This window comes from Humulus lupulus, chromosome 5 (genome assembly GCF_963169125.1).
Source record: "Humulus lupulus chromosome 5, drHumLupu1.1, whole genome shotgun sequence".
In the NCBI taxonomy this organism is placed as follows: Eukaryota; Viridiplantae; Streptophyta; class Magnoliopsida; order Rosales; family Cannabaceae; genus Humulus; species Humulus lupulus.
In genome coordinates, this window is record NC_084797.1 from 91,840,645 (window position 1) to 91,864,078 (window position 23,434).

Below are 23,434 nucleotides of genomic sequence, written 5' to 3' on the forward strand. Positions count from 1 at the left end.
CAATTGTATCAGATAGGGATGCCAAGTTCTTAAGCTATTTTTGGAAAACATTGTGGGGAAAACTTGGGACAAAACTATTATTTTCTACTACTTGTCACCCTCAAACCGATGGTCAAACAGAAGTAGTTAATAGGACCCTATCCACCTTGTTGAGGGCTATCATAAGTAAAAATATTAAGACTTGGGAAGATTGTTTGCCACATGTTGAGTTTGCTTATAATCGTTCAATGCATTCTGCTACTAAATTTTCACCATTTGAAATTGTTTATGGTTTTAATCCTCTAACTCCTTTGGATTTATCACCTTTACCTGTTTCTGAGCATTTGAATTTAGATGGCGAGAAGAAGGCAGAATTTGTGAAGAAAATCCATGAGAGGGCGCGACTCAACATAGAGAGAAGGACTGAACAATACATTAAGCAAGCTAACAAGGGTCGTCATAAGCAGGTTTTTGAGCCCGGTGATTGGGTATGGTTACACATGAGGAAAGAGTGATTCCCAACACAAAGGCGTTCAAAATTGCTACCTCGAGGAGATGGTCCATTTCAAGTACTTGAAAGGATCAATGACAATGCCTACAGACTCGATTTACCAGGTGAGTATAATGTTAGTGCTACTTTTAATGTTTCTGATTTGAGTCCTTTTGATGCAGGTGACGATTTGAGGTCAAATCCTTCTAAAGAGGGGGGGAATGATGAGGACACCAAGACCCAAGTATCAAGTCAAGTTCCAGTTGGTCCAGTGACGAGGGCACGAGCCAAGAGATTCAAGGAAGAACTTAACAGCCTAGTCCACAAAGTCCTAAAACAAGAGGAGACCGTGGTCAACATTGAAGGAGAACAAAGACTTGTCTTACTCATCAAAGTTGACTGAGTTTAGGAGCTTAATGAGTCTTTTTATTTTTAGTCACGTTTTTTAGTCTTTGTTTATTTTGTGATAAGTCAAACATTTGACTTGTGCGAGTCCAATAGTCCTTTTGTCTTTAATTTTCGGTTTTCATGAGGAAGACAAAAGGCTTGTATTTAATTTCGGTTTTCATTAGGAAGACAAAGGGGCTGTCCTTAATTTTTCGGTTTCATTAGGAAGACCAAGGGTCTTGTTTTCATGTAATTTTCGTCCTTATAAGGACTGCCAAAACAATGTGAAAAATCAGATTATGTTGAATGAAATTGTGAGTTTATTTCTTCTTGAGTTCTTGAAGAAACTTTTGAACTTATCAAGGGGTTCCTTGTGGCGTTCAACCTGACTTATCAAACGGATTCCCATCCCCGTTTGTGGCGTCTTCCTCATACCAAGGTTCGTGCTTGTCTAAGCATTGGGTCGCGGTTCTTCATTCCATTTCGTGTGCTCTTGGTGGCTGTGCCATATTTGGTGTCGGGTTTCATCACAGTGTTGGTGTGGTTCGTATCACGCCCTATTCCAACTACAGATCAATTCTTATAGGATTCTATCTACCCTCAAGTCCCTGTACCACGAGCTCAAGTGGGTAGGACCCTCACCATAAGAGATTTTATATATCTTTTGTCTGAAATGCAACCTCTCCCGAGCACGGGGAAGGGATGGCTTCTACTACTTGTCGAGTTATCTGAAGGAGAAGAAGATCTTCGAGGATATGCAAAACCATCCTCCAAACTTCAAGATGGCCTTCTTTTGGATGGATGGCCTCACTCCCTCCAAATTCTACTCATTCCAGCGCATCTGTAAGTACTCGTACTTATTCCTTTCTTGTTCATTTAATGTGTGGGCTCGAAATAATAACACGTATCCATTTCTTCAGCCAACTATCAATGTCCCACCCTTTCAGAATCAATGGTGGAGCACAAGACAGCTCTGTTCCAACTGCCGTATGGTCGCGCGCTCCCTATCCTATCTTCTCCATGAAGATCGTCTTCGAGCCTGTGGTCTCCTGGAGCAAGACTAGTCGACAGACGACTCTGCATACTGCAAGTACCTTAAGTGGGAGCACGTGCCAGTTCCCACTAAGGAGCTCCCCCTGAGACGGAGGTCGTCGAGCTCATGGGCCCGTCCCTCTGTGGCTCGCCATCATGACAGGCCCACCTTAGGAAATGAAGCCCAAGATGAGGCCTCGAGCTCAGATGGTGGAGGTAAAGTTATACTTAGCTCTGCCATGTGGTCTCCTTCCTTGCTTAAGCACAAACTCGACACTCTGATCCTATTCCCAGATCCTAGGGACAACGTCCATGCTTGGTTTTGGGTAGATGAGAGGGTTCATAGGTTTTATAGCTAGTTAGGCAAATTCCAAACTATGTATAGTTTAAACGAAGTTTGGGATGGGGTCATTGTACAATATGGGACCAATGTCTATAGAGACCTTTCGAGGCTATCCCCTACATATAGGGAAGGGACTCCCCCAGCATCCTCTAAAGAAAGGGGGATTACATCCTCTGAAGACAACACTGGGAGTGCTGCAAGATGAGTTGGCCAGTCTAAGGGCCAATCAAGAGAATTCTGCCGAGATAATGGCATCGCAGCAAAGGGAGATAGAGCGCCAACGCCAGGAGTTGAGCGAGTGGCAGGCGGAGATGGACCGTCGGCAGAGGAATGCCATGGAAGCCCTTGAAGCAGCCATCCAGCTGGCTAGGAATCAGGCTGTGCCAGCCTCCCAACTAGATCAGCTGCCAAACGGGCCACCTCAAAGGGGTCCCAATCCTAGTTCTCCGCTCCAGCCAATAAGCCCTCAGAGGCCAGAGCAGCCACCTATGCCTCACGACGATGTCCCACCTAGGGATCCTGAGACGCAGCCTCCGTCTCACCTGGTCGAGGCAATCCCTCGCGCCCGAGGTTGAATAGGGCCGAGCAACAGCCCCGCAGCCCTAGACGCCTAGGGGTGAAGAGCTGCACCCACCGAGCAGGGGGCAGCGTCCTTCTGCCAACAGGAGGAACTCAGAGACAGGCTCTGCGGTCAGGGGCCCCCCATGGCATGAAAATGCACGAGGACCCATCGACCAGCGCAGGCCTCCCCCTAACGCTCGGGAAATTCTAGCCCAAGGAGGCAACAGAGGGAATAGTCGGTAAAACCATAGCCAGCCACGGTTTAGAGATGGCCACGCCTACAATGAAGCCGACTCAGGCAGAGGAAATGCTGATCGGAGGAACGAAGAGAGAGGTGGAGGCAGGAGTCCCCCACCTAGAGAAGACCGACCAGTAGGTCATAACGCTGGGGGGAAACCCAGGAAAAATAACGTCTTTAGTCGGCTCAGAGCCAGCGAGCAGCGACAAAGAGATGATGATTTGAGGGATGTACTCAACGACCGCAGAGAAAGGCACGATGAATACATTCCTCCGGCACTAGAGGCCCCAGCAATCCCAGAAGCCGTTCAGGCTCAAATCGATGCTCTAAACTAGGTTGTGCAGCAGCTGGTCGGGGGGCGGACATCACACATTGAGTACGATTGGAGGAGAGGCACCCCTTTCATACAGAGGATTGCTGTGGCAGAAACCCCCGGTAAGTTCAAGATGCTGACTCTGCCAAATTTCAATGGGTATGGAGACCCGATATCTCATGTCAACAAGTTTGAGATACAAATGGACATTCAAAAAGTCTCTGAAGATGCTCGCTGCAGGATCTTCCCAGCGACACTTTCTGATGCCGCCCAAGAGTGGTTCTTTAAGTTCCCTCCTGCAAGTATAGTATCGTGGGAGATGTTTGTGAAGGAGTTTTACGGACAGTTCTATGTGGGTCATGTGCACCCCATTGAGGCGAACCAACTGGTCGAGATACGCCAGAAAGCGGGAGAGCCCTTGAAGGAATACGTTCAGCGCTTCATGCGAGCCGTAGCTGGAGCCAAGACTGTGGGCGATGAAGGCAAGATGATGGCCCTAACTGGTGGGGTTAGGCGCCATTCTCCCCTCTGGAGTAGCCTCATAAAGCATGGGGTTAAAAGTACCCAGGAGTTTTTAGATTGAGCTGATCGATACATCAAGCTCGAGGATGCGATTGCCAATGAAGGGAAATCGCCAGCAAAAGACAAGGGGCCCAAGGAAGAACCCGCCAAAGCCGCCAACGGGTCGAAGCCCAATGGCAACGGCAAAGGCAACGGGAATGGAAATGGTAAGAATGGTGGAAAGCGAGCGAGCAATGAACCCTCGACCTCCGAGAGTAAACACCCCAAAGGTAATCGGTATGAACCGAGATTCACCAATTACACTGCCCTTGTTGAAAGCTGAGCCGAGGTCTACCAGGCGACCAGCTCGAGCGTGCCCTACAAACGACCCGCACCAATAAGGAAAGATATCTCCAAGAGAGATTCAAAAAAGTTCTGTCGTTCTCATAACGACTACGGGCACGTCACTAATGAGTGTAACCTGCTGAAGGACGAAATTAAGTTCCTGATAAGACAGGGACATTTAAAAAGATATGTGCGAGCCGCGGGGGGTACTCAGCGAGAGGCTCAAGGTGGCAACGAGCCGGCGCCTGAATGCCAACGCTCACCACCTTTACAGCCAGCTCCCGTGGTAGGTACCCTACTCACCATCTGCGGAGGCCCACATCTTGGAGGAGATAGTGGGAAAGCGAGGGAACAATATGCTCGAACCCTGCGCCATGACCAGGACAACGAGATGATGAGTCTTGAGGATCGAGCACCAAAAAAGGCTCGAACAGAGGAGGAACTGATCACCTTCTCTAACGACGACGCCCAGCACGTGCGATTCCCACACTTCGATCCGCTGGTCGTGGACATACACATCGCGAACATGATGGTGAAAAGGGTGTTCGTCGATATAGGAAGTTCGACCAGCATCCTATACAAGTCCTTGTTGGAAAGGATGAAGTTGTCCGTGAAGGACCTGGAGCCGTGCAACCAAACCATTTATGGTTTTTCTGGAGAAGGGCTCGCCCCAGTAGGGTCGATTAGACTCCCAGTCACAGCAGGCATTGCACCTGCTAACAAGACATTACTCATTACTTTTATAGTAGTTAATTATCCTTCAGCGTACAACGCTGTGATAGGGAGACCAATTCTGGTCGACCTGCGAGCCGTCACTTCTATATGGCACCTCGCAATGAAATTCCCAACGGACGCAGGGGTAGGATGCATGTTGGGAAACCAGAAGGAGGCGAGGGAGTGTTACAATGCCTCGATCACCAAGGCAAAGAAGGGTGTATCGAGAGATGCCACCGAAAAGGAGTTGCAAATGGCAACTGATGTTCAAGCCGGCTCAGGTGATAATCTCATCAAATAGGACATTGCCCAAAGTGAGGATAGAGACTTAGATCCTCGCTTTGGGGATTTTGAAGAAGAAGTGGGACCCATCGAGGACCTTGAAGAGGTCCAACTCGATGAGGAAAATCTGACCAGTGTTGTGAAAGTCGGTAAAAACTTAGAGACAACAACAAAACAAGCACTAATGGAGTTCTTAAGGAGGAACCAGGATGTCTTTGCCTGGTCGCACAAAGACATGGTCGGGATAGATCCCGCAATCATCAGCCATGTTCTGAACATCAACAAAAGCTTTCCACTAGTGCAACAAAAAAGAAGGCTGCTCGACAAAGATAGATCAAAGTCCTTGAAGGAGGAAGTCGAGAAGCTAAAGCAGAATTGATTCATCAGGGTGGCGTTTTATCCATCGTGGGTCTCTAATCCCGTACTAGTGCCCAAGCCGAATGGCAAGTGGCGTATGTGCATGGATTTTACAAACCTAAATAAAGCCTGCCCCAAAGATTGTTTCCCACTCCCGAGGATCGACCAGCCGGTCGATGCAACTGCAGGGCATGAGATCCTTTCATTCATGAATGCATACTCTGGGTATAATCAAATCAGTATGCATCCCCTTGATGAGGATCACACAAGCTTTCAAACTGATACAGGGCTTTACTGTTACAAGGTGATGCCCTTCGGTTTGAAAATCGCTAATGCGACTTACCAGAGACTCATCAACCACATGTTCAAGGAGCTGATCGGAACAAACATGGAGGTTTACGTCGATGACATGCTAGTTAAGTCAAAAAAATCATAAGGGCATGGAAGGGATTTGCAGGAATGCTTCAACGTCCTGAATAAATATAGGATGAAGTTAAATCCCCTTAAATGCTCCTTCGGAGTAGGATCAGGAAAGTTCTTGGGATTTATAGTTAACTTGAGAGGAATTGAAGCTAATCCCGAGAAAATAAAGGCCCTGATCAAGATGAAGTCGTCAGTGAAGATTAAGGATGTCCAAAGCCTGACCGGGAGAATTGCTGCTCTCAGTAGATTCATTTCGAAATTGACAGACAAGTGCGTCGCATTTTTCAATCTACTCAGAGGCAATAAGAAATTTGAATGGACAGATGAGTGCGAACAGGCCTTTCAAGCACTAAAAACGCATATGGCGCAACCACCCATCCTGTCAAAGACGGTCGATAAAGAGACTTTGTTTATCTACCTGGCAATCACGAACTACGCTGCTAGTGTTGTTCTAGTAAGAGAAGAAGAATGTGTGCAGAAGGCTATTTATTATGTAAGAAAAAGGCTGATCGGAGCAGAGTTGAGGTATCCCCCCATTGAAATGTTAGCCTATTGTTTGGTTTTGGCCTCTTGGAAGCTGCAGCCTTACTTCCAAGCTCATCCAATTATGGTCTGAACCAACCAGCCTCTTCGACAAGTCCTGCAAAAGCCAGAGGCTGCAGGAAGATTACTAAAGTGGGCAGTTAAACAAGGGCAGTTCGACATATCTTACTTGTTGCGAGCAGCGATAAAAGGACAAGCCTTGGCTGACTTCATCGCCGACTTCACAAAGCTCGTGGGTGGCGAGCAGACTGAAGAGCCCAGCGAGCCTGAGAGTCAAATCCAAGCACCCTCACAGAAATTGTTCACAGATGGTTCATCCAACGAATCGCACGCAGGAGCAGGAGTGATATTGATAATGTCGAAAGGGCATCGATTTCACTGTGCAATTAGATTTGACTTCACTGCTTCTAATAATGAAGCCGAATATGAAGCACTACTCGCTGGATTGCGGTTAGCCAAGGATATGAACATAAAAGTGTTGACATCTATAGCGATTCACAACTGGTGGTGAATCAAGTCTTGGGAGAGTACCAGGCGAGAGGTGTGAAGTGTTAGGAAAATATATATTTGCCTCAATGGAAATGGTGAGAAATTACAACTCTATGCAATATATTACAAATAATAATGATTGATTAAAAAGAGTTACAACTCTATAACTGAAAATTGCAAATAAACAAAGAAAATGAAGCAAAAGGTTACAAATAAAGTAAAGTGTTTGAAACAAAAGAAAAGAAAAGATTACAACTCTTGAACAAGAAATACAAGTAAATAGAGAAGAAAAGTATAAAGATGAAAAGCAATAGAAAGAAAGAAAGGAACAAGAAACAAAAGATAAACAACTCTCACTCACACTACCAAAGTGAAGAGTGTTGGGGATCACCAACTTGAACAAGGTTTGAAAACTTTGTCCAAAAGCTTATTTCCCCCTAACTCAAGCACTAAGGGATCTCTCACAGATTATAGGAAATGCTTTATGGAATTATCAAGCCTCAAGGTGTTTCTAGCCAAGTGCTCTAATGGATAGAAATGTTGTGTCTTACAAGTGAGCTATAGGCTCCTATTTATAGAGTTTAGAGACACCCTTTGAATTTCAAATTCCACCAACCCCCATGGCTGTTACCAATGTTAAATTGGATTAATATGGAATTAAAAATGAGATTTGGTAGTTATTTTGGGTTTTTGAGCCATTCAACAAAGATTGAAAAAACTGAAGAAAAAAAAATGGTCAGTTTTTGGCCTGTGGCCGCGGCCACCAACATTCAGTGGCTACGGCCACCGACCATTTTCAGCACTAAAAAATGTGTTGTTTTTCCAAACGGTTCCAAACCCTCCCAAATGATTTTGTAACTCCCAAAACACATTATTGGGGTTAAAATCATATCTCTAACAACCATATCACATATGGCTTTATGAAATTCATCTCAATATTGTGTAACAATAATTTTACACAATAAAGGGTAATATTTGGAAGTTACAAATTTGTAACACCAAATATGTTACATTATTTGGATATATCTCATATATCTAAATATTGTAACTCTCTATTATATGTTACAATATGTGACACACTTTGTCACATTTTTTTAATCTAAAACATTATATTATAATATAATATAATATTACAATATATTATAAAATAATATAACATGAAGATGGTCACCTACCTGAATAAAGCGAAGGATCTGTTAGCCCAGTTCGACAGATACAGTCTCCAGCAAGTACCTCGCGATTAGAATTCCAATGCGGACAGAGAGACCATGTCTTCATCCATAGGATCCCAAGTACCTGAACATAGTGCAAAAGATGGCAAGTGCAAGTGCAAGTGCAAGTGCAAGTGCAAAAGATGCTGATACTCTGAACATAGTGCCAATCGAGCGACTATCAGTACCAAGCATCCAAGCAGCAGAAACCACTCTGGTCATCCAGGTGGCGGATACATGGATGGCACCATATGTAGAGTATCTGTCAAGCGGCGCGCTGCCAACGGACAGAAACAAAGCCAGAACCCTTCAGCGACAAGCTGCTAGGTATATCCTGGTTGATGGAATCCTGTACCAAAGGGGATACTCACTACCACTTCTCAGATGTATTACCAAGGAGAAATCCAAAGAATTTATGAAAGAGGTGCACGAAGGTTTTTGCGGGGACCACGCTGGGGGGCAAAGTCTGTCAAAAAAGATCCTAAGGCAGGGCTATTTCTTGTCGTCCATGAATGAAGACTCAATGGAGTTCGTGCGGAGGTGTGACAAGTGTCAGAGATTTTCTAAAATCCCACGAGCAGCTCCCAACGAGTTAAAGCAGATGCAGAGTCCTTGGCCCTTCGCAGTTTGGGGAATAGATCTAATCGAATCTTTGCCTACAGGAAAAGGTGGTGTAAAGTATACAGTGGTTGCTATCGACTACTTCACCAATTGGGTCGAGGCTGAGCCACTCGCGACCATAACGACCAAGAAAGTTCTTGACTTCGTAATCAAGAACATCATTTGTCGCTATGGATTACCAACGAAGATAGTCTTGGATAACGGCACCCAATTTGACAGTGATCTATTCAAGGACTTCTGCAAACAGCATGATATTATCAAAAGCTTTTCTTCAGTCGCTCATCCCCAAGCGAATGGGCAAGTCGAAGCAGTTAACAAAACGCTGAAGGATACCCTGAAGAAAAAAATTGAAGAAGCTAAGGGAGCATGGCCAGAACAATTGCCTGAAGTCCTTTGGTCATACAGAACTTCCCACCGAACAGCAATAGGTCATACCCCATTTTCCTTGGCGTACGGGTATGAAGCTATGTTGCCTGTCAAGTTAGATCCACCCTTGCACCGCAGATTGACATATGACCAAGACTCTAACAGCTAGCTATTGATGGAATCCCTAGACTTAATTGATGAAAAGCGTGAACAAGCTCAGCTCCGAGTTGCTGCGTATCAGCAAAAGGTCGCCCGGTATTTCAACTCTAAAGTGCGAGAAAGAAAATTTAGTGTTTGAGACCTCGTATTCCGAAGAGTTTTTCTAAACACCGCGACCACGCTGCTGGAGTACTCGGGCCTAATTTGGAAGGGCCATACCAGATTAATGAGGTCCTTCACCCAGGCACTTATAAACTTGCACGGTTAAACGGAGATCTCGTTCCTCGCTATTGGAATGGTGAACACCTACGCAAGTATTACCAATGAACAATTCTTCTTAAAGAATTGGCCTGTATAAATTTTACTTTTTACAAGTTTTGAAAGTGTAAGATCTTATTGATCACTCGTATAGACATGTTTAGTCCATTTATTACGAGAAATAAGAGGGACTGTGCTCAGCCAGTCATTTCTTGCCAACTATTGTATTTATTACAAGCATTTGCTCATTACGTGTGTTGTTTTGCTGTATTATAATGCTAATCATATTGCTACGAGCAGTAATGTTCAAACAGGTTCTGGACAAGGCAAGTGACCAAGGACCTAAAGCTCCTTAATCACTTGGGGAGCATATAAGGTACAAGTAAGCAAAGCATATCGTTAAAAGGTATGTAAACACATGAGCAAAATAAGGGAAAGCATGCTAGGGAACTTAGAGTATTTTTCAAAATGTTGTTATTTTGTTAAATCAAACCAAAGTTCTATGCTAAGTTCGGTCATGCGAACAAATGTTATAATAATATGCAAATATATTATAATGTCAAAGAAAATCCTTTTACATCGCGAGCAGTCGCTGCTCAGATGTAATTGTTTAAATAAAAGTAAAAGCTGCCCATGCAACAACAAAAAAATATATTGTCTTTACATCATGACCCGTAGGTCGTGTAGTTAAAAAGATAAAATATAAATAGAAAAAGCTTAAGCAGCCGGAGGATCCTGAGGAGGGCCTTGATTGACGATGCCTGCAGCCTCGTTGTCTGCCCCGTCCATCCTAGTAGCTAGTGAGATTTCAGGGGAAGCAGGAACCCTTGACCATTCTTCCTCGGCCAGTTGAGCAGTGCAGCGAGCAAGCTCGGCGTCTCTCGCATTCTCGGGAAGGTAGTCAAAGTTGGAACCCTGGTTATGCTTCCAGAAATCATAGAAGCATCGAAGAATGGCATTCTTATACCTTTCCAAGTTGCTGACGTTGGCTTTCTCCAATTCCTCAATCTGGCCCTCCAGGGTAGTAGTCTCCTACCTGCTCGCAACCATGTCCACCTCGAGCTGTTGGGCCGCGCGGAAATTAAAGCGGTTGGACTCCTTAAATTGGTCCCTCTACTCACGAGCTTTGTCCAGAGACCTCTGCCTCTCCTCCAACTCCTTAGCCAGTTGAGCCTTTTCCTCAAGCACCACTGCCAGCTGTTCATCATATTTTGCCTCGGCAGCTTTAAGTTCATCCTGGTGCCGTTGCTCCAAAGTTCTGGCCTGCTTGATGATAGCACCGGAGCAAATGCGGCCGGCAGTGAGTGTCAGCATGGCCTGCAGTCGGAGTAGAAGTTAGACTAACTATAAAATAAAGAAGACCTATTTCCACTGAAAAAGATGACTTACACTGGTAAACTCATTCAGGGCGCGGTTCAGGATCAGGTCAACATCCATCGCCTCTGTAGCAGCCATTGCCTCTCGGCAGCAGTCGTGCTTCACAATCTTAGCGACCCTCTCCTTGACCAATTTAAAGGTGCGACCAGTTATGTCGCCCCCAGTTGAAGCAGGATTGGCCTGCTGAGTTTGGTCACTCGGGGCCGCGGGAGGTGGAGTTGATCCGGCTGGAGCAGGAGGAGTCTGCTGCTCACAGGAAGAGGATGGAGTTGTCGTGGCGGAGGGCTTATCCTCTGAAGGGCCTGAATTTCGAGCCTTCTTCGCTTGAGGCGCTTTGCTGCTATCCCTGTGGTGCCTCTTGCTGGTCTTCTTCTTGCTTAAGGGAGCCGCGGCAGCCTCAGGAGTGTTGTAGATGTCAAACACATTGACGGAGTCCATGTCTGAAAAAGAAGAAAAACGTTGAACAGTGAGATAGCATGAGTGACCAAGTATATTACATCAAAAAAAGAAATAAAGAAAGACTGCAAAGTAAAATACCCGAGCTATTATTACTGGTTGCTACACTATAGACTTTACTAGTCTTATACTCACTCTCTGACATGAAGAAGTCTGGACCTAAATTTGGAGCATGTTTAAAATTTTCGTCCCCTTCGAATAGGTGACAGGGAATTGGCAAGCTATCTAAAAGCAAAATAACTGTACCATTATCATCCGAAGACTCGTCTGAGTGTTCGACAGGCTCGGTGGCCTTCTTCTTTCCCTTCCACAAGGGGACAGAGGGTCTCTCTGCTAGAGGAGTTCCAGCAGGTTCCCTGATTGTGACCCCAGTCGGTCTCCTTCGTGGAGGTGACACTGGAGGTTGCTGCTCGGGTTCTTCCTCGGTAATGGCACTCCCTGTTGTTGGCTCCCCCGTGCCCTGATGAGGGGCCAAGAGGCCAACCAACCTAAGGTTAACCTCTGTAACTAGATGCTTGATGCTCTTTTCTACGTCAGTCAAGCTGGCTAGGAGCGCCGATCTCAACTCCATGTCCGGAGTTGGGTCTGGTCGCAACCATGGGCCTGGAAGACATTAAAAGTTTAAGAAAATGTGAAGGAGAAGACTAAGTGAAGAAGTAACAGCCAGTGATACGAAAGTTTTACCTCCTTTAGCGAAGGCCAGGTTGTCTGCGATCATGTCAGTTGTGAGGAAGTACTCCTGGTAGTACCTTCCCACATTTGATATATGGGTGGTGTCAATCAGGAAGGTGCGCCCGATTTCCTGATGACAGAAGTGAAAAAAACCCCGTGCCTTCTTGGTTGGGATTTGACTTGAGGTCGAACAGGTAGTTGACCTCATGAGGCGTTGGCACTGGCCATTTCTTGTGGCTGTACAGGATATAGAGTGCAGCAAGCATCCTATATCCGTTTGGGGTTATTTGAAAAGGGGAAACTTTGAAATAGTTGGCCACCCCCTGAAAAAATGAGTGAAGAGGCAAGGTAGCCCCTGCCTCGATGTGAAACCTCGACTAGGCACTGAAGGCGCCTCCGGGCAGGTTCGCCCTTTGGTCTTGGTTAGGTCTGACTAAGGTCACCCCCGTGAGACCGTACTTCCTGATCTAATTGGCGATCATCCTGATTGTCACTTTGCTCTCAGGAACTAAATGCCACTCCACATCTGGCTGAATGGCATGTCGGGGTCAAGCGTGTCTTTGGATGTTGGGGTCAGGAGCATTTTCAACTTGACCACTGGTCGAGGGAGCATCAGCCCTAGGAGCAGGTTGATGAGAAGGATCGGGGGTTCTCTTTTTCTGAGCTTTGGTTTTGGTGCGAGCCATACTTTGAACAGGGACAGGTGAAGTGTTTGGATTGGAACGAGAAAATGGAATTTCGGGTATCAATGACGATGGTTGCTCTTCGTCCTCGAGCAGCTGAGCCAATAGGATGTCGTCTATAGGTCTTTCTCCTCCCCATGGATCTTGCATGTAAACTGCGAACAGAGAAAGGAGGAGATAAGACGCACAACCTGGGAGCTTATGTGGAAAGTTGGAATAACGTTGCTCGCGTCTACGACCAGCAGCATTCTAACGGAAACACTAAGTTCTATGCAAGCAGTTTCAAAAACAGATCAAAAAGCGAAAATAAAAAGTTTTTGAAAAAAAAAATAGCTTTTTCGACTTCGAAGGGGCGGGAAAAACCCAGTTTTTCAGCTAGCCTAAAAATCGAATTTTTACTTCGATTTTGCACCCTAAACCTACGATCTCGACTATCAAACTGGCTCCTAACTCCTACAGAGCAAAACTACACTGCCCTATCAAGCATCAACCAACATTCCCACAATCCTCATGCATTTCTGCCCAAGAACACAAAAAAATTCAGAACTCAAAACAGTCATATAGCAGTATGCATGGCATGTCAAAGGGCTTAAAAGTTGAAGAAATTTACCTAGATCAAGGTTGGAGGTTCTGAAATGAAGCGACTTCGAACGTGCGAACGGAGGATCCCTAGAACAACGACGGAAGGTCTTCGAAACTTTTGAGCTCTGAGATGGAGTTCTTGAGGGTTCTTGGCAAGAAAATGGCGAATAAAAAGTTAAAAGGTAAATGTGAGGATTATTTATAAAGGTTGAAATATGGTGAAAAGGGGTAATCATGAGTTACCTTTTTCAAGGCATGGGGGAGTGTAATAGCCGTTAGAGGGATTACTTGGAAACTGAAAAGGTGTGATTGGACGTGATTAGGTCACAGTTTTCGAGAATGCACGAAGGACTCTGACAGATTTTGTGGGGCATACGAAAAGTTAGTTTCCTAACTTTACTTATTGCTGGTCGCAATAAATAAACTTGGGGGCAAATGTTTATCCAAAAAACAGCTCTTGATGACATGGCAAGGATTTTCCACACGTGGCAGAAATGCTGCTCGTATATCGACCAGAGATATTTCCATATGCGAAGTGCAAGTTTTACATACAACCAGCCTGGTCGTGTACTCCGTTTATTTATGAATAAATCTGTACAGTTGTAATGATATCCGGGAATATCTCCTCATTATAACCTGAAGATCCGTTTATTAAGGAAATATATGAATAATTGACTCATGTAACCCTCCTTGAGCCTATAAATATACAAGAAATAGCTCAAAGAGGGATCGTTTGATCTTTTTCCGAATTACATTACTATTATCCATCGTTTGTATTGTTTTCTCATTCAAAGGTTTGTGAAACTCAAGAACCCTAGTTTTTTTATCACACCTTTGAAGCTCAATATTAATAATAGTATCAAGTGGACGTAGGTCATTACCAATCACTGGGGACGAACCTCTATAATTCTTTGTGTTCTTTATTTCCCATTAGATTGTTTTCTCAAGCTTTGTACTATTTTTCTGTCATTTTCTTGACTTCGTGTCGTTGACCAAAACGAGGGTCAACATCAGGTTGTTGTATTTATCTGATAAGGTAGTTTGAATAAATAATTAAATAATTATGGAAAATTTAAATATTCCTAAAATATATGGTGGTACACGACACACACAGTCCATGTACTGTGTGTGGCGTGTACTACACAGTTTTTCATGGATAGATTTTTCAATTTTATTTATTTAATTAATTAATTAATGGAAAATTAAAAAGTTAGTTTTTTTTGTTGGATATTTTCATTAATAAGATAATTAATTAATTAAAAGATAAATTGTAAATTGGTTACAGATTTATTTTTTAAATTTAAATATTTTCTATTTAAGTTAGACTTATCATAAAATAAAAGAGAGTCTCAATTATTCGCTCTAAAAGAAAAGAACGATACTTTTCTATCTCTCCTTGAAAAAGATGAAGAACCATTCTCAAACCTATTCTCTTGATCTCATGTGTTGAGTACATCAACTATTCTACGAGCCTCGGGAGGTGCCCCCCAAGTAAGGTCCTTCGGAGATGGTCCCCACTTGCCCATTCACTAGAGGGGTCCGTGGACTATCTGCTGTTGCAGAGCTGCTGGCACCGTACCAGGAGAATGGGGAGATACAGGGTGCATGAGAGTTACTGCGACCTTGGCCTAAACTTGGCATGCTCTATCCTGAGCATACTGGCGCAGGTTTCCCAATTTGATGCAGTTTTCGATCTCATCCTTAAGTTGGCGACACTCATTGGTGTGGTGCCCCACATCGTTATGAAAACAAAAAATTTATTGGAATCTCACCTTTCCCTTTCTCTCAAAATGGGTTGTAGCTTCTGATAATGGATGTACTATTCTGTGGCAATGAAGATGTTCTCCCGAGAGTCCACTAAGTCAGTGTACTCGGAGTACTGCGAGTCATGCTTCTCGTCAGGGGCAGCTCCTGTCTGCATCATCCCATTTCCCTTGGGCTTTTTTCCTCTGCCCATGCCCCCTTATCTACTGTTGCTGGGCTATCGACTATGTGCGGCAGACTGGGATGGTGCAACAACTCCAGCACTATATCCAGTGGGCACTGCTCCATATCCTGTCAGAGCGGCACTGAAACTAGTAGTTGGCAGGACCATTGAGCTAGACTGGGCTCCCACCACACTATGTTCGATGGGAGTGTAGGGTGAATACTCGGTCTCCGAAGCCTTGGGGCCTTGTTCCGTCTGAGCGAGAAAGGTGACTAGGTCGCCAAATGCCCTGATCTAGGCATCTTCTCAGCTAATATACTCTTGGGCTCGACGAATGAATTCATCGAGCCTTGAGCATCCTTTTTGCTGGAAGTCATCCCATAATGGGGACCCTGCACGGATGTTGGCCTGTAAGGCCATTAGCTGTTGGTCATCGACCCTCTTGGTCCTTGATGCGCCTGATGTAAACTTTGAGGGTCTCGAAGGGTCCTTGCTTTATGTTGGCGAAAGCGTTGAGCTCAAATATTACCTTCCGAGCAGTTAAGAATTGTTTTTGGAATGAAGACGACAACTTATGCCAGAATGAATGGACCCCAACTTGTGTTTCTTGAACCATTCATCTACTGGTCCCGTAAAGGTTATTGGGAACACATGGCATTTGGCGTCTTTGGAAACTCGATGCACTGGAATCAGCTTATTGAACTTCGAAAGGTGGTCAGTGGGATCCATAGTGCCATCATAGGACTTGATGGCAGGCATCTTAAAGACTCGCGATAATAGGGCTTCTACAATGTGAGGAGCACATGGCTCCCCGTCCTCAACCTCCGAGTCAAAGTCATGGCCTTGCTGTCAGACCATTCTAAGCATTATTCTCTTCAAGCTCTCTAACTCCCCGGAGAGGGTATTGCGGTCTTGGTTAGCACTTTGTGTCGGGTTATACTTCTTTCAGGCGTTGAGACTGTCCTTAAGGTCTGACTGGTCCTTCCTCCTAGGTTTGCGCCTGAAAGCCTTGTTACACCTGCGAGCGTTCAGGCCTTCTCGTAGGTCAGTTTGGCCTCAGAATGCACCAGTTCCCTCGGGGTATGCTACTTCAGTTTCCCCATCGGACTCAATGAGTTCATTGTTAATCAAGATGCTGACGTCGCGTTCTCGGTTAACATAGATGCTTTGCCTATTGGCCCCTTGGCCATTGTTCCTATGGTGATGGCGAGGTGTTGGGGGGACACCACTTCCAGGCCTCACGCGATCCGTATTGGTGCTCATGGGCAAAATGTCCTGGGCTCTACAAGCGCTGACTGCCTAGCGCTGTCCTTGGACACCTAGGCCTTCACCTTTATTAGTTGGCCTTGGGGCTTGGTTGTCTTCGGGGTTCTGACGAGCTTTCTTTTGCTTGGAAGTAGGGTTATCATCAACCTTTCCCTTGCCACGATCTTGTGTCATAGGTGGGGTTCCAACTCAACCTGGGTGCACGGGGGGCATGCCAGCTGGCAGACCTCGAGCCACATCAGCCGGGTGCTCGGAAGTTACACTGGCTGGGTTGACAGGTAGCACTGCAGCTGGTTGCAAAGGTTGCACACTAGCTGGCTACGTAGTTGGTTCTTCACCTTGGGGTCCCACTCATAGCTCTTGGGATGCCAGAGTAGCCCTCATGGCGTAAATCATCTTCTGTAGGGTGGCGGCATTACCTTCCTGGGTGTCAAGTTTTTGCTGCTGAGTGGCTACCTAATTGCGAAGCGCCACCACTTCCGGCGTCTCCTCCGTGTCCATGGGATAAGGATATTCATCCTCATAATACTCATCATCTACACCGTCGTATTCAACATTTTCTTCGTAGTCTTCCACCATCTCATGGAGGTCTTGCGGTGGTGGACGGATGTTTTCTCCTCCCTCAACTCCGGCTGGAGGAGCTGCATCATCTGGTGCATTTCTCTGAGTGGTCACCATGGCTATGTTCTTCAAGCTTTCTTCACACTCTCAATGAAAGCACCAAAATGTTGACTTCCTTTTTCACTATCAACCTAATCTAGAAGTTTAACAAAAATTATAGAAAACAAGACAAGGGTTTTACGTGGTTCAGGCTTTAAAAGAGCCCTAGTCCACGAGTCTTTGGTATTTTGTGAGCTTGAAGCTTGTTTGACCAATCTTCAATGGCAATTCTCAGGCAGCATATATATTTCACTGAGTTACAGAGTTTCTCTTTCTAAAAATTTGAACCCCCTACAAGGAGATAGCCCAGCTCTATTTATAGAGGCTGGGGTCATTAATGTTAATCATCTATCATTAATAAAAATTCCCCCATTCTAGGGTATTAATATTAAATTAATACAAAAAGGGCTGCACTAAATGGAGACTACGACCTAGGTGGATTGCACGGGGCCCATTGCAGAAAGTTGCATACAACCTTTATGGGGAACATGTCTTTGACTGGTAGGGTACGGCGTACATTTTCACATGTCAGGCGGTGTTGTGAGAAATTCCAATTTACGAGGGTACAAACTCGACCCCACTAATCAACGCCCACCAGAAATTGTCAGATGATCTTTTGGTGGCCCATACTTGCAGTTACTGACACTTGGCAGCTACTCCAGGTCATAGGAGCAGAACACTAGACCTGGGAGACGGGCGAGTGAGGAAAGCTTCTCGAGACGTGGCCTCACATGGAGACGTCCTTGCCTCGAGGACAGGCCTCAGGGAGTGGCCCCACTTGGAGATATTCATGACTTGGAGATTGGCTCATGACGTGCTCAGGACATGGCATCACCTGGAGACATCCACGACTTGACCGGATTGGGTTTTCTCTTGGAGTTCACACTCCGAGAACCTCATGACTTGTTTTGTCATTAATTACTCCTAATTTCCACATGTCGGGTGGTGAAAACACAGACAACACTGGGAATTTGTTAATAAGTTCAAAGAATTTGTTGCTATGGTTTCAAAACCATATTAGGTAAAAAGTTAAAGATCTTGAGATCTTATTAGGGCAGAGAATATTTGGATAATCATAATCAAGATCATTTAATTGAACTTAGAGAATTGTCTAAAGCAACTTCCCCAAGGACTACGCAACAAAATGGTATTGATGAGCGGTGTGAATCGCATGTTTATGAAAATGTGTGTTCTATGATATTCTATTCAAGTATACCAACTTCTTGGTGTTCTTAATCCTTTATGTAGATGATATCTTACTTATTGGAAACAATGTTAAGAAATTATGAGACATAAAGAACTGGCTGGAAACGAAATTCCAAATTTCATTGGAGCAAGTCATGTTCTTGGTATCCAAATCATCATGGATAGAAATAACTGACTTTTGGCTCTAACTCAAGCAACCTACTTAGGTGAGGTGCTTGTTCGTTACTCTGTAACAAATTCTGAGAAAGGATGTTTAGCGTCTTGACATGGAATTTATTTTTCTAAGCAGTAGTCTCCATAGACTCCTCAAGAGAAAGAAAAGATTTAACAAATTCCTGATGCATTTGTAATTAGTTGTCTAATGCATGTTATGTTGTGTGTTGTGACTAGAGATTTGCTATGCAGTAGGAGTGGTGAGAAAGTGCCAGTAAAACCTTGGAAATAAACAATAGATGGAGGTCGGTAACTTTGATGGACTATAGACTATATGTTAGTCTTTTCAGGTGGATCTTTGTACCTGTAAGGCTACACAGATTCAGATTTTAGACTGATGTTAATGACAGAAAGTCTACTTCTAAAAAAGGTGTTTACTCTTGTAGGTGGAGCTATGATTTGGAGAAGCGATAGGTTGTCTACCATCTCAGTAGCTATGATTTTGAGAAGCGTTAGGCTATCTGCCATTTCCAATTCCACCTTGGAGACTGAGTACATAGCTGCGTCTATGGTAGCTAAGGAAATAGTTAGGTTGAAGAAGTTCTATACGGATCTCGGTGTTATTCTAAAAAGGGACAAACCACTCATTTTGTCTAGTAACAGTAATGAGGCAATATCAAATACGAAAGAACCTCGAAGCCACAAATGAGCAAAGCATATAGAGAGAAAGTACCACATTATCGAGGATGTGTGGCGAAGGCGTTGGAAGGCAATCTTTCATATCCCTTTACAAAGATGTGAAGGTGATGAAGATAGCATTGGAAGGCATTCTTTCATATCCCTTTACAAAGATATAAGCAAAGAGCATAATTGTGAAGCATGTAGAATGAATGGTTTTGAGAAACATGGTCCCATTTGTTTTAAAAGGGCAAGTTGGATTTTGTTGGTTTTTATGCCCTTATAAAACCATGTCGGACATGTAACACAATTTATATTGTCTATAAAAGTAGTAGAAATCCTTTAGTTGGACAACCGTGTTGCTTGATTGTTTTATTACGTGATTATTGGAATAATACAAACATTTATAAAATCTTGAACATAGAAATAGTTACAATTATAGTGACTAGGTCACACTGGATTATATAGTAATTATATGTTCAAAAGAGTGAGTCCTAAGATTAGATCAGTCCATTGGATTTTTACTATTTAGGCAATCTACGATATGATCTACTTACACATTCAGGGTGTGATGTCTTGTCCAAGGAACTGACCGAGTAGATAAGATCGAATGTATTTGGTTACATCGGACTAGGATTGATATTGATTATTAATAGAAAAATAAGTATCGTTGTTAACGAATCTAATTAATGTCACAATTTTGACCATAGGTTAAGTCGATCTTAATTCTGAGTGATAATATTCTGCTAATTATATTATTTAAATCGTTTGACTTATTCGTTACCAACTTACCCTATGGTCTAGCCCATACTTACATCTTGGAGATTTAGTAGTGTAATTGAGTGGGAGTATTATTCATAGATATGAAATCTATAACTTCTGTATGAGAAGTAAAAAGATGATTTCCTTAATTGCTTTGTTCAAAAGGTTAAATGATTGAGATCGCATTCATGTGATTAAGTACAAATAAATATCATTTATAAGGAACTTAGTGGATGTTAAGGATAAAATACTAATGAGGGTAAAATGGTAATTTGCACCCAGCACGTTAGTAAGTCATCAATAGAGGATTGACTGACTATAATGGTTATAACAATGGATAATATTTATGGTTTCAAAAATATGTTCTATGAATTTAAGAGTTCAATTTCGAGTCTATAGTTGAGTCACGAGGAATTAATAAGGTAATGAAATTATTCATAAATAAATTCACGGTAACTTATTGGAGCTTGAGTTCATGGATCCATAGTCCCAGCATCACGTTTGAGTAAATCATCTAGAATGTCTCAATTAATTGATTTTATTATCAATTAGGATTTTTAAAGTTGGCCACGTCAATTTTGTAAAATTTTACAGAGATGTGAGATTTAGAGAATAAAATAGAATCTTTGGGTAAATTTATTAATATTGATAAATTTGTGTCAATATACATAATAATTTTAAATCAAATTTCAAATTATAATTAGTTAATTTGAAAAAGAATTTAATTAATTAATGTTGACGCAGTTTTTCGCCAACAGTCTATTATGAAAATAACTGGAATGAATTTGTGCTTAATGATAAACCGCAATAAGAAAATGATACTCAAGAGCACCAGAAAAGAACTCTTAAGAACACTCATCTTTTTTACGTGGTTCAGTGGTTAAAATCCACCTAGTCCACGAGTCTATATTATTATTGTTTCTCTCTCTAAATTTTGAAAGAGTTTTTGTATTACAGAAAAAATTCAACATTCCCTATCCAAGATCTTAGTATTTATAGAGAAAATCCCTGGATAGGCCCAAGGGTCATCACGTGACTTAACCCTCAATGTTATCTGTATCACACTAATTATAAATATTACAATTTATCCTAAGGTATGTTCTGAACATTAGGTAAAACTGATCATGGATCCTCAGAGATAATTGGACATGTCATGCCTGACCATGCACGATTATACTACGTGTCCGGATTTTTAGGGATCCGCGGACATGCTATGTCTGAACAAGCACGTATATATAACGTATCCGGGTTTCTAAAGATCCAAGGATATGTCAAGTCTCTAGTGTACCCCGAGCTGAATACATCGTGAGCTCGTGTCACGGATGCTATGCCTTATAAACATTACAAACTCGTGCTTATTGCTTTTCATTCCCCAGCTCATGTTATTGTCATAGGTAGTCGTGCTGTCTTCGGGGAGAAGATACGGACTTATGGATCATCTGTTACAGTTCCTTACCCGCCAGCTGTACATGAGCTAAATAAAAGACTCGTGCTGAATTTTAGGACGTACATTTGCCCCCCAAGTCCCTGATTGTGTTCTATGATGTCACCTTCTGACTTACACGGTGGGGAATTTTAAACTTCTGTCACGATTATCCAGGCTTGCCTACTACTAGAGTACTGGACACGTGGAACACGACGATTGGCATCTATTCGGGTTTCGAGGACTGCATTAATATGCTGGCCAACTTTTTGCCGCCATTTCGCCCTTCGAAACATAGCCCTTGGATTTGGTTCTGACCAAATCGGGCGGCTCACGCTGATCTATGCCATTTACGTATAAAAGGGATAGACAATTCTTACAAATCACCATCTTTCATTCGAAAACTTTCTCCCTCTTCTACCTTCTGCATTTTCGAACCTCCTCTCTTCTCAGAGAAAAAAAAAACCCCAAAACCCTTTGTTCCAAAGTCTTTCGGAGACCCAGTTGCTCAGGAGTGAGTCCTTCAGACCTTACAAAATACACCTCTTCTATCGACAATCATATTGTAAGTCCTATCATTTCACATGGGCTCTATTTTTTTTTCTTTATGCATTTTATTTACCATGCTTCGCCGAAGTCGATATTAGGGTGTCTTCTTGATTTTTTGTCACATAGGTTTCAACTTTAGGTTTATATTGAAGGTTTGGAACCTTTCCTAAAATTATAACACTTACGACATAGGATGTTTTCTGGGTAGATTTGGGTAACTTTAGAAAATACCCATTTGGTCCATAGAAGATGAAAGGTTAGGGTTCAAAAATTAGATTGCTTAGGGAACACGCTTTCTTGGGTGGTTTTTCTCCAAACCGCTCCCCAAGGATAGTAGTGGCCGGATTTTCTGACACACGGATCCATGAATGTCAGAGGTCTGTTGGGAAACCTAGGCGCGTAGCGTAGGTAGCACGTGGCACCACACAACAGGCTGATATTAGCTCAGCTCAGGCTTGAAAAGCATTACTTCCTTTCGTGCTTCCTTGCCTTTGCCTATATAAAAATGTTAGGTCGCTTACTAAGTGACTCGTCATTCTTGTTCGCTAGGCGATCTAATGGCACCCAAGAAAAGCGTACCCAAGAAGAGTGCAGTCGGCTCCTTGTCTCGGCAAATAAATAAGGGAAAAGAGATCGCCTCTGAATCTCTTATTCCTCAGTTCAGCCCCGTGGTGGAGAAGGAGGTCATGGTTGGTCCTAACACCCTCTTTGAGGCAGAGACAATTGTCTCCAAGATCACGACCCAAGGAGGGGTCAATAAGATAATTTTGTCCCATAACATTGAGGTTGGGATCGGCGTCCTCATAGCCCGACCTCCGTATGAAGGGGAAATGAGTTGCGCGCCTCTCCAGGACCATTTCACGGCCTGGAGTGACGAGAATTTGAAGACGGGGGCCTTCCTTCCTCTGGACTAGTACTTTGCCGACTTCCTCAACTACGTGAAGTTGGCGCCATTTCAGCTTCCCCCGAACTCATACCAACTATTGGAGGGGTTGAAGTATCTCTTCCTAAAGCATGAATGGGAGGTCCCCACTCCAGCGGACATTCTTTATTTTTTCTGCCTCAAGGCCAGAGTGAAACAACAAGGGCGAGGTGATGGGTTCTATTACTTGACTCGATTCCTGAACTCGCCCTCGGTCATTGAGCTCCCCAGCCATCCCAACGACTATAAAGATCAATTCTTTACGTCGAATGGGTTCCGCAACAGCGAACACCGATACTTCAACCGTCCTCGTAAGTCTTCTTTCCTTTCCTTTCTTAGCTCGTGAAATCATTCTCTTTGTACCTGGATCAACTTCTCGTGTATATACTAATTGAGTAGTACTTTTGTGCAGCCATATTCGCGAGGACGGAAAAATCTGTGACCCTCGGGGGTCAATATGATATGTTATCTAGGCTTCCGCCTAGTGAGAAGGACTACTGCCAGAT